Genomic DNA, 8137 nt, shown 5'->3' with positions numbered 1-8137 from the left:
CTAACTCTTTTCTTTAGGTAATTAAACTCTAAAATAACTGGTTCTTATTTAGCATTCTTTTATGTCTAATTTACCTTTTCATTTGTAAATCTTTTTTTTTCCCCCCCAGTATTGGTGATTGGATCCAGGGTGCTCTATTACCACTGTTCTGAATACCCAACCCTCTTTACCTTTTGTTTTGAGACAGGGTCTTGCTATGTACGTTGCAGTGAACATATTCTTTAGTAATGAAGAAGAAATTCTAAGTTTGGATTCTCCTGTCTTAGCCTCCTGAGTTGCTGAGCTTAGAGGTGTGTACCACAGTGCCTGGATTCATTGTAATTTCTGAGGAGCCAATTGTTTCCCAAAGGATTTGTTTAAAAATATTAAATTTCGCATTTCTTCTTAACCAAGAACAAAATGGAATTAAACATGTGCAAAATGACTGAATGTCAAGTAACTAGTTATACAGCCAGCTCATTTACACTGAATTAGAAATTTACTCAGTCTGCAATTTATGTTAATTAAGGAAAGACTATTTTATTCGTTATACATTTACATAATGATATAAATGTCTCATTCTCTTCTCTGCAAATGTTATTATTATCTCAAGTTTCAGCTCTTTTCTACTATTATCCTCTTAGAGTAATCCATACAATGTTGTCATTTTCATTATACTTTTGCTGGCATGTAATCGACAATATTCAACTTAAAAGTTAAGTAAGTTTTAAAAACACACAGGCTTCCCTTGGCTTATAAAGCCAAGGGAATTTACACTCTACATAAAGTTATATTTAACAAAGATTAGACAGCCACCCTAATATATTCAGTCTTTAAATATAAATAAGTCTTACGCTTTATAAACTTTTAGATCTTTTTAGCATAATTATTCTTTTATGAAATCTTTCATTCTTTGAAATATTTCAAATAAAAATCTTAATACTAAAATATTTATGAAATATGTTGTGTTCTTTTCCCCTATGTAGAGCATGAACATTGGCTTGAATAAATTGGGGTTCTCCAGAGAAACATGCCCAATAATAATAATATATATTATTAATATTCCCATAATGTATATTATTATAAGAATCAGTTTGTGCAATTATGGAGACTGAGAAACACCACCATCAGCCATCTGCCATCTGAGAATTCTGAATGTTTAGAATAGTGTCTGACCACATTGGGAAGAGTTGATCTTAGTCTATAAATTAAAAATCCAGAAACATCTTCACAGATGCACCCAGAGAAAATATTTTACTAGCTTCCAGGTAACCCATAACCCAGTCAAGTTGATACATAAAATTAACCATCACAGCTTGATTATATACATTTGTTCAGAATCTGTGTCTAGCTAATTATGTGCATAATTTAAGGCCTAAAGCATTAGTCAGGATGATTTGGGAAAATAGGACATTTTATTGGCAGTCTATACTTTCTATGTTTACCAAATAATTGTCAACTCTCTGAAATAAAGACTTTACATTTTAGATTTATCTTGGTCATTGACTTGATTTTGTCAACTCCAATTATTTCTCTAGAATTTTTAGTTTTCCTCTTTGCAGCCTGTCCTTGTCAATGTGTATTAGTGTAATTTAATGTTAAGAAAAGAATTTCTGCAAACTGGAGGTCAGCTCAGTGGTAGACTACCTGCTACCATGAAAAGGCCCTGGGTTCAAGCACTGTTAAAAAAAAAAAAAAAAGTAAGAAAGAAAGAAAAGAAAAATGAGAAGGGCTTCTGTCAACTCCAAGTATTTTTATTCTTCTTCATTAATTCTAATGAATTAATTAATTCATTAATTCATCTCTAAAGTCGTTGACTGAAAAAGAACCCAAGTGTTTTTCTGAGCACATTAAGGGCCTCCCACAAATCTAGGCCTAAATGTAAGACATGTGCAGAGCCTAGCTGCCACTCTAAATAAGCAAAGTGAGTCTCTCATGTTTGCCATCTTATTGTTCCTTGTTTCCTTAACCTGTTGCAAAAAAAAAAAAAAAAACCCACACTTATTTTCCATTGTTTCTATGAGTTTTGTGCTGTCATGATATTTCCCTCTCCAAAAAAATTTTTTTTCTTGTGAGTCAGAAAAGCATCTGCAGTAGAGAACTCAGCTTAGCCCACTAGCCCAAAGGACCAAGAAAATTCTGGAATGAGACAAGTCTAGATATGAGTAGTTGCAAAAATATATCAGTGTGTTCTTTTATGCCCAAGGACATAGATAACTGCTACATGAGCAATGAAGAGGTCTGCTTTTACACATGAGCTAAATTTACAGAAGTAGAATGTAAACTAAATGTCAGAAATAGATTCATTCACCCTAATAACAATAAATTAGGAGTGCATATAAATCACTAAAATTCAAGTTTTATAGTCACTGTCAAAAGAATTTTTGATATTAAAAACTATCAAAATTTTTATCAGTAAAAAAGAGGATATATTAGAGGGTCACATCAATAAAGAAGGTCACTGAGATACTACTATAAAATGATAGGGAAAAAGGGAACAACTTTAGGCCTAGGAAAAGGTCAAATCTGTGTCCTATGAGTTGAATAGCCTTGAGAAGAGAGAGAGAGAGAGAGAGAGAGAGAGAGAGAGAGAGAGAGAGAGAGAGAGAGAGAAATCTGAAAGTGGGAATTTAGCTCTGGTTTTGATATTTAAGGTTAGAGAGTGCCCATATTTATAGGTATATTTAAAGGATCTGACCTGGAAAAGTATTCTAATAGACTGGAGAGGAAGAGAGGGTTTGGAGAAATATATAAAAAAATAGAATGCATTAAATCTATATAAATGCTTGTGGTAGTGTGGCCACTTTGACAATATTAATTCTGCCCATCCAGGAGCATGGGAGATCTTTCCATCTTCTGAGGTTTTCTTTAATTTCTTTCTTTAGTGTTCTGTAGTTTTCATTGTAGAGGACTTTCACCTCTTTTGTTAGATTGATTCCCAGGTTTTTTTGGTTTTTGTTTTTTGTTTTTGAGGCTATTGTGAATGGAGTAGTTTTCCTAATTTCTCTGTCAGTGGATTCATCGCTGATGTATAAGAATGCATTTGATTTATGGGTGTTGATTTTATATCCTGCTAATTTGCTGAATTCATTTATTAGTTCTAGGAGTTTTCTGGATCTTCTAGATATAGATCATGTCATCAGCAAATAGTGATAGTTTGAGTTCTTCTTTACCTATTTGTATCCTTTAAATTTCTTTCTTTTGTCTATTGCTATGGCTAGAGTTTCAAGGATAATGTTCAATAGAAGTGATGAAAGAGGACATCCTTGTCTTCTTACAGTTTTTAGTGGGAATGCTTTCAATTTTTTTTCTCCATTTAGAATGATGCTGGCCTTGGGTTTAGCATATATAACTTCTAAAATCCCAATGACATTCTTCATAGAAATAGAAAAAGCAATCATGAAATTTATTTGGAAAAATAAGAGACCCAGAATAGCTAACGCAATCCTTAGCAAGAAAAGTGAAGCAGGAGGCATCACAATACCAGACCTCAAACTATACTACAAAGCTAGTATAGTTTAATATAAACAGCATGGTATTGGCACCAATGGTAGATCAATGGTACAGAATAGAGGACACAGACACAAACTCACATAAATATGGTTATGTCATACTACACAAAGTTGCAAAAACATTCACTGGAGAAAAGATAGTCTATTCAACAAATGGTGCTGGCAAAACTGGAAATCCATATGTAGCAAAATGAAATTAAACCTCTATCTCTCACCCTGCACAAAAATCAACTCAAATGCATCAAAGACTTAGGCACTAGAACAGAGACCCTGTGCTTAATAGAAGAAAAAATAGGCCAAAATCTTCACCATGTCTGCCTAGGATTTGTCTTTCTTAATAAGACTCCTAAAGTGCAAGAAATAAAATTAAGAATTCGGCCAGGACTATAGCTCAGTATCAGAGTGCTTGCCTAGCATGTGTGAGGCACTGGGTTCGATCCTCACAGCCACATAAAAATAAACAAATATAATAAAGACATTCTATCCATCTACAACTACAAAAAAAAATTTTTAAAAAAGAATTAATACATGGATGGATTCAAATTAAAAAAAAAATTCTCAGCAAAGAAAATAATAAATTGAGAAGATCTTTACCACATACACCTCCAATAAAGCATTGATTTCTAGAATATATAAAGAACTCAAAAAACTTAACACCAAAAAAAAAAAAAAAAAAACCCAATCAATAAATGGGCTAAGAAACTGAATAGACACTTCCAGAAGAAGAAATATAATTGATCAACAAATATATGAAAAAGTGTTCAAAATCTCTAGCAATTACAGAAATGCAAATCAAAACTACTCTAAGATTTCATCTCATTCCTGTCAGAATGGAAATCATCAAGAATACAAGCAACAATAAATGTTGGCCAGGATGTGGTGAAAAGGTACACTCACACATTGCTGGTAGGACTGCAAATTGGTGCGACCACTGTGGAAAGTAGTATGGAGATTCCTCAGAAAATTGGGAATGGAACCACCATTTGACCTGATATCCTACTCCTTGGCTTATACCCAAAGGACTTAAAATCAACAACATACTATAGTGATGCAGCCACATCAATGCTTATAACAGCTCAATTCAATAGTTAGACTATGGAACCAACCTAGGTATCCCTCAATAGATGAATGGTATAGTAAGAAAATATGGTATATATACTCAATGGAATATTACTCAGCTTTAAAGAAGAGTAAAATTATGGCATTTGCCAGTAATGGTTGGAGTTGGAGAATATCCTGCTAAGCGAAATAAGACAATCCCACAAAATCAAAGGCCAAGTGTTTAATATGTGGATACTAATTCACAATAAGGCAAGGGGCACTAGGGAAGAGTAAAGTTACCTTAGATTAGGTAGAGGGAAGTGATGGGAGGGAAGGGGAGGGGATGTGGGGATAGGAAAGATAGTAGAATGAAACAGATATTATTACTGTATGTATACATGTGACTGCATGACCAATGTGATTCTGCAACATGAGAAGTTATATCCCATCTATATATGATATATCAAAGTGCATAAATGCATTCTACCGTCATGTATAACTAATTAAAACAAATTTAAAAATTAAAAAGAAAATAGAATGACAGTACATTAAAAAAAAAGAAAGAAAGAAAGATGCCAAAAAGAAAGAATAGGAAAGAAAAAAACACATGGATCAGTATACTGATGAAAAGTGTCCATTCATCATAGTGATTTTGCGGTGTTCTTACTGCTGTGGTTTACGAGATGCCTTGAGCAATGATCAAGTCCTAGAATTTCACCTTCTATAATGTCTGTTTATGGAAGAAAGAGTTTGCTAAGTAAGCATGCAAGATCTGCTTCTAACAAAGATATCATGATTCCTCAAAGTTAAAGTTCTGGGAAGATTAAGCCATAGCCTGGAGACACTTCTGTCTTCTAGAAAACAAAGTTGATGGGCTCCCCTGCTGGGATTACTACCCAAATTATCAGAGAACCATTGTTTCTTTCTGCTCTGGGCATCAAATAGGCTGACCCCCTCAAGTTCAAATAACCTCCCACCAATACTGAGAGCATTCTCTGGCTCGTGCTCGCCTTCTCCAAACCAAAGGCAGTTGGCTATGTTCCAGTTCTTAGTATTACAGTCCTTGGCACATTTCCATCAGCGCTGAACTTTAAAACACACACACACACACACACACACACACACACACACACACACACCCCACACACCACACATGCTATTTAAAAGCTCAGTTCACTTTTTTGCATAAATAAAAGAATCCTCCAGTATTCCTTTTAATGATAATTTCAATCTCTTGCCACTGATCTATCTTATTTTTAAAAAGCCTCCTTATGAGGGGATATTTAAGAAACTGAAATTTTAAAGCAGTATCTTTGGAAGGAATCACAAAAGAATTCACCTCTCCATAGAAACTGTATTATTTCAAAATACAAGTGTAAATAGTACCATTAGCCACATTTCCTCAGAAATAGACTTGAATCCTAAAATTCTATCAAATTCAAATGATTTTAATAAGTTTATATGAAGGATACATGTATTTATTTTCCTTGATCTTATATGGGACCTACCTTCTTCTGTCTCCTTTTAAGTTAAATCACCTCCATTAGGAAAAAGGGTTAAAATTGTAGGTATCTGTCTCCTGAGAACAGAATTGCATCCAGCCCTGGGACATTTGCATTTTAGACTTTTGATAATTTATTTACCACCCACTTTGCTTTTCCTCCCCTTAGTACAGCTGTGTTCCCTCCACACCCAAATATGGCCTGAGTCCTGATCCACAAGAGTAAACTAACTTCATTACAGCTGTTGTCTGGCCAACTCTTTCCTCCTCCACCAGCTCCACCCTTCCAAGAGACCTGGGGTCACGCCTGAAGAAGGGAGGAGTAACAAAAAGAGTGCTGGAAATCTGGGCCTCTATTTCATTCTGCTGATGAGACTAACTAGCTGTGTTATCTAATTCGTTAAGACCAGTCACAGCTGTGGATCTCAGCTTTCTCAGCTATAAAACAAGGAGGTTAGACTATTTGTTATCTAATATTCTCCCCCTTCTCGATGGTAGGATTTTACTACTGCTTCTGGTTCCACTGTTTCTAGAAGGGGTGGGGGGATCCAAAAATCTAAAAGAAACTGTAACAAGGGGACTCTGGTCTTATTCATTCATTGCTCAACACATGTTTATTGAAAGCCTACTATCATGCAGGCAGACTGCTAACTAGGCATTAATTAATGACATGTACATTTGTTCATTGTCAAAATGTTATTTTTATTGGAGCAAAATTCACATAATATAAAACTATCCATTTTAAAAAGAATGATTCGGTGCCTTTAGTACATACACAATGTTGCACCATCACCACCTCTAGTTCAAAACATTTCACACTCCAGAAGGAAACCCCATTCCTGTCAGTCTCCATTCTGTTTCCCCTGTCCCTGTTAACCATCAGCATGCTTGCCGTCTCTGCAGATCACTTATTCTGAATATTTCATGTACATGAAGTCATAGAGCATGTGACCCTTTTGTCTCTCTTCTTTTAGTTAGCATAGTGTATCTGAGGTTCATCCACATTGTATCATGTATCAGTATTTTTTTATTTTATTTTTTTAAACACTGGGGATTGAACCCAGGGGTGTTCTACAACTGAGTCACCTCCCAGCCCTTTTAATTTTATTTTGAGATATAATCTAGCTAAATTGCCCAAGCTGGCCTTGAATTTGTGATCCTCCTACCTGAGCCTCCTGAGTCGCTGGAATTACAGACATGCACCATCATGCCTAGCTATTTTGTTTTATTTTTTTCCGGCTTCTGGATTTTATTTGTACAAAAGCACAGGAGAACACCCCTCCCTGTAGACAGGGGCTCAGGGGTCACACCAATCCTTCTGTCCTCACCTTCGCAGAGGCTTTTACTATGGAGTCTTCATAGGGACCTTGGAACCCTTGGGGGCCTGGGCACTTTTTGGAGCAGGAGCTGGAGCTGGAGCTAGAGCTTATAGTGGAGCTGGAGTTGCAGCCTGGGTCTTGGCTTGGGCTTGGGTTTTGGCCTTTGGCCAGCAGAGCCTGAGATCCCTGGCCATGTGGGCATGAGCATGCTTCCTGAGCTTGGGATGGGTAAGCAAGGCAAGGCGATCAAACTCGCGCTTAGCCTCCTTAGGCTTTAGCAGGGCCTTCATAGCCTGGCACGTGCACTCATGGCCTTGGTGTTATATGCTTGCATCTTTTTCAGGCCCTTGTTATGCTCCTTGGCAAAACACATATTTCTCAGGAACTTGGGGTCTACCTCTTTAAGAGATTCATAACATTGTGATTGGGGTTTCTTGATGCTATTTCTGTGCTATGTTCAGGATTAGTTGTTGTTGTATGGTTCTTGGACTTGGCCATGTTGGCATTGTAAGCCTCTGCTCCCAGAGCAGTTGAAACAACAAGAAGAAGAATTTATTCTTTTTTCTTGACTGAATATTATTCCATTGTATGTATATACTACAACTAGTTTATTCATCTATTGATAAATATTTGGGCTGTTTCTACCCTTGGCTATCACGAATAGTGGTGCTATGAACATCTGTTGCATATCAAACTGTTCTCAATATCTAGTCAATATGGTTCAAATATACAGTTTTTGACAAGGACTTTTAAAAATACTTTTGGAAGCAGTTAACTGTCTTCCC

At 35.9% G+C, this 8137-nt stretch overlaps 1 pseudogene; it reads right to left on the bottom strand.

The window, feature by feature from the left end:
* Window positions 1–7378: 7378 nt before the first annotated feature.
* LOC114094745 (large ribosomal subunit protein eL29 pseudogene) lies at window positions 7379–7850 on the bottom strand (annotated as a pseudogene).
* Between the last annotated feature and the right edge of the window lie 287 nt (window positions 7851–8137).

The sequence above is a fragment of the Marmota flaviventris genome, chromosome 11, assembly GCF_047511675.1.
Source record: "Marmota flaviventris isolate mMarFla1 chromosome 11, mMarFla1.hap1, whole genome shotgun sequence".
Classification (NCBI taxonomy): domain Eukaryota; kingdom Metazoa; phylum Chordata; class Mammalia; order Rodentia; family Sciuridae; genus Marmota; species Marmota flaviventris.
Note: the sequence above shows the minus strand (reverse complement) of the source record. Positions and strands in the feature narration are given on the sequence as shown.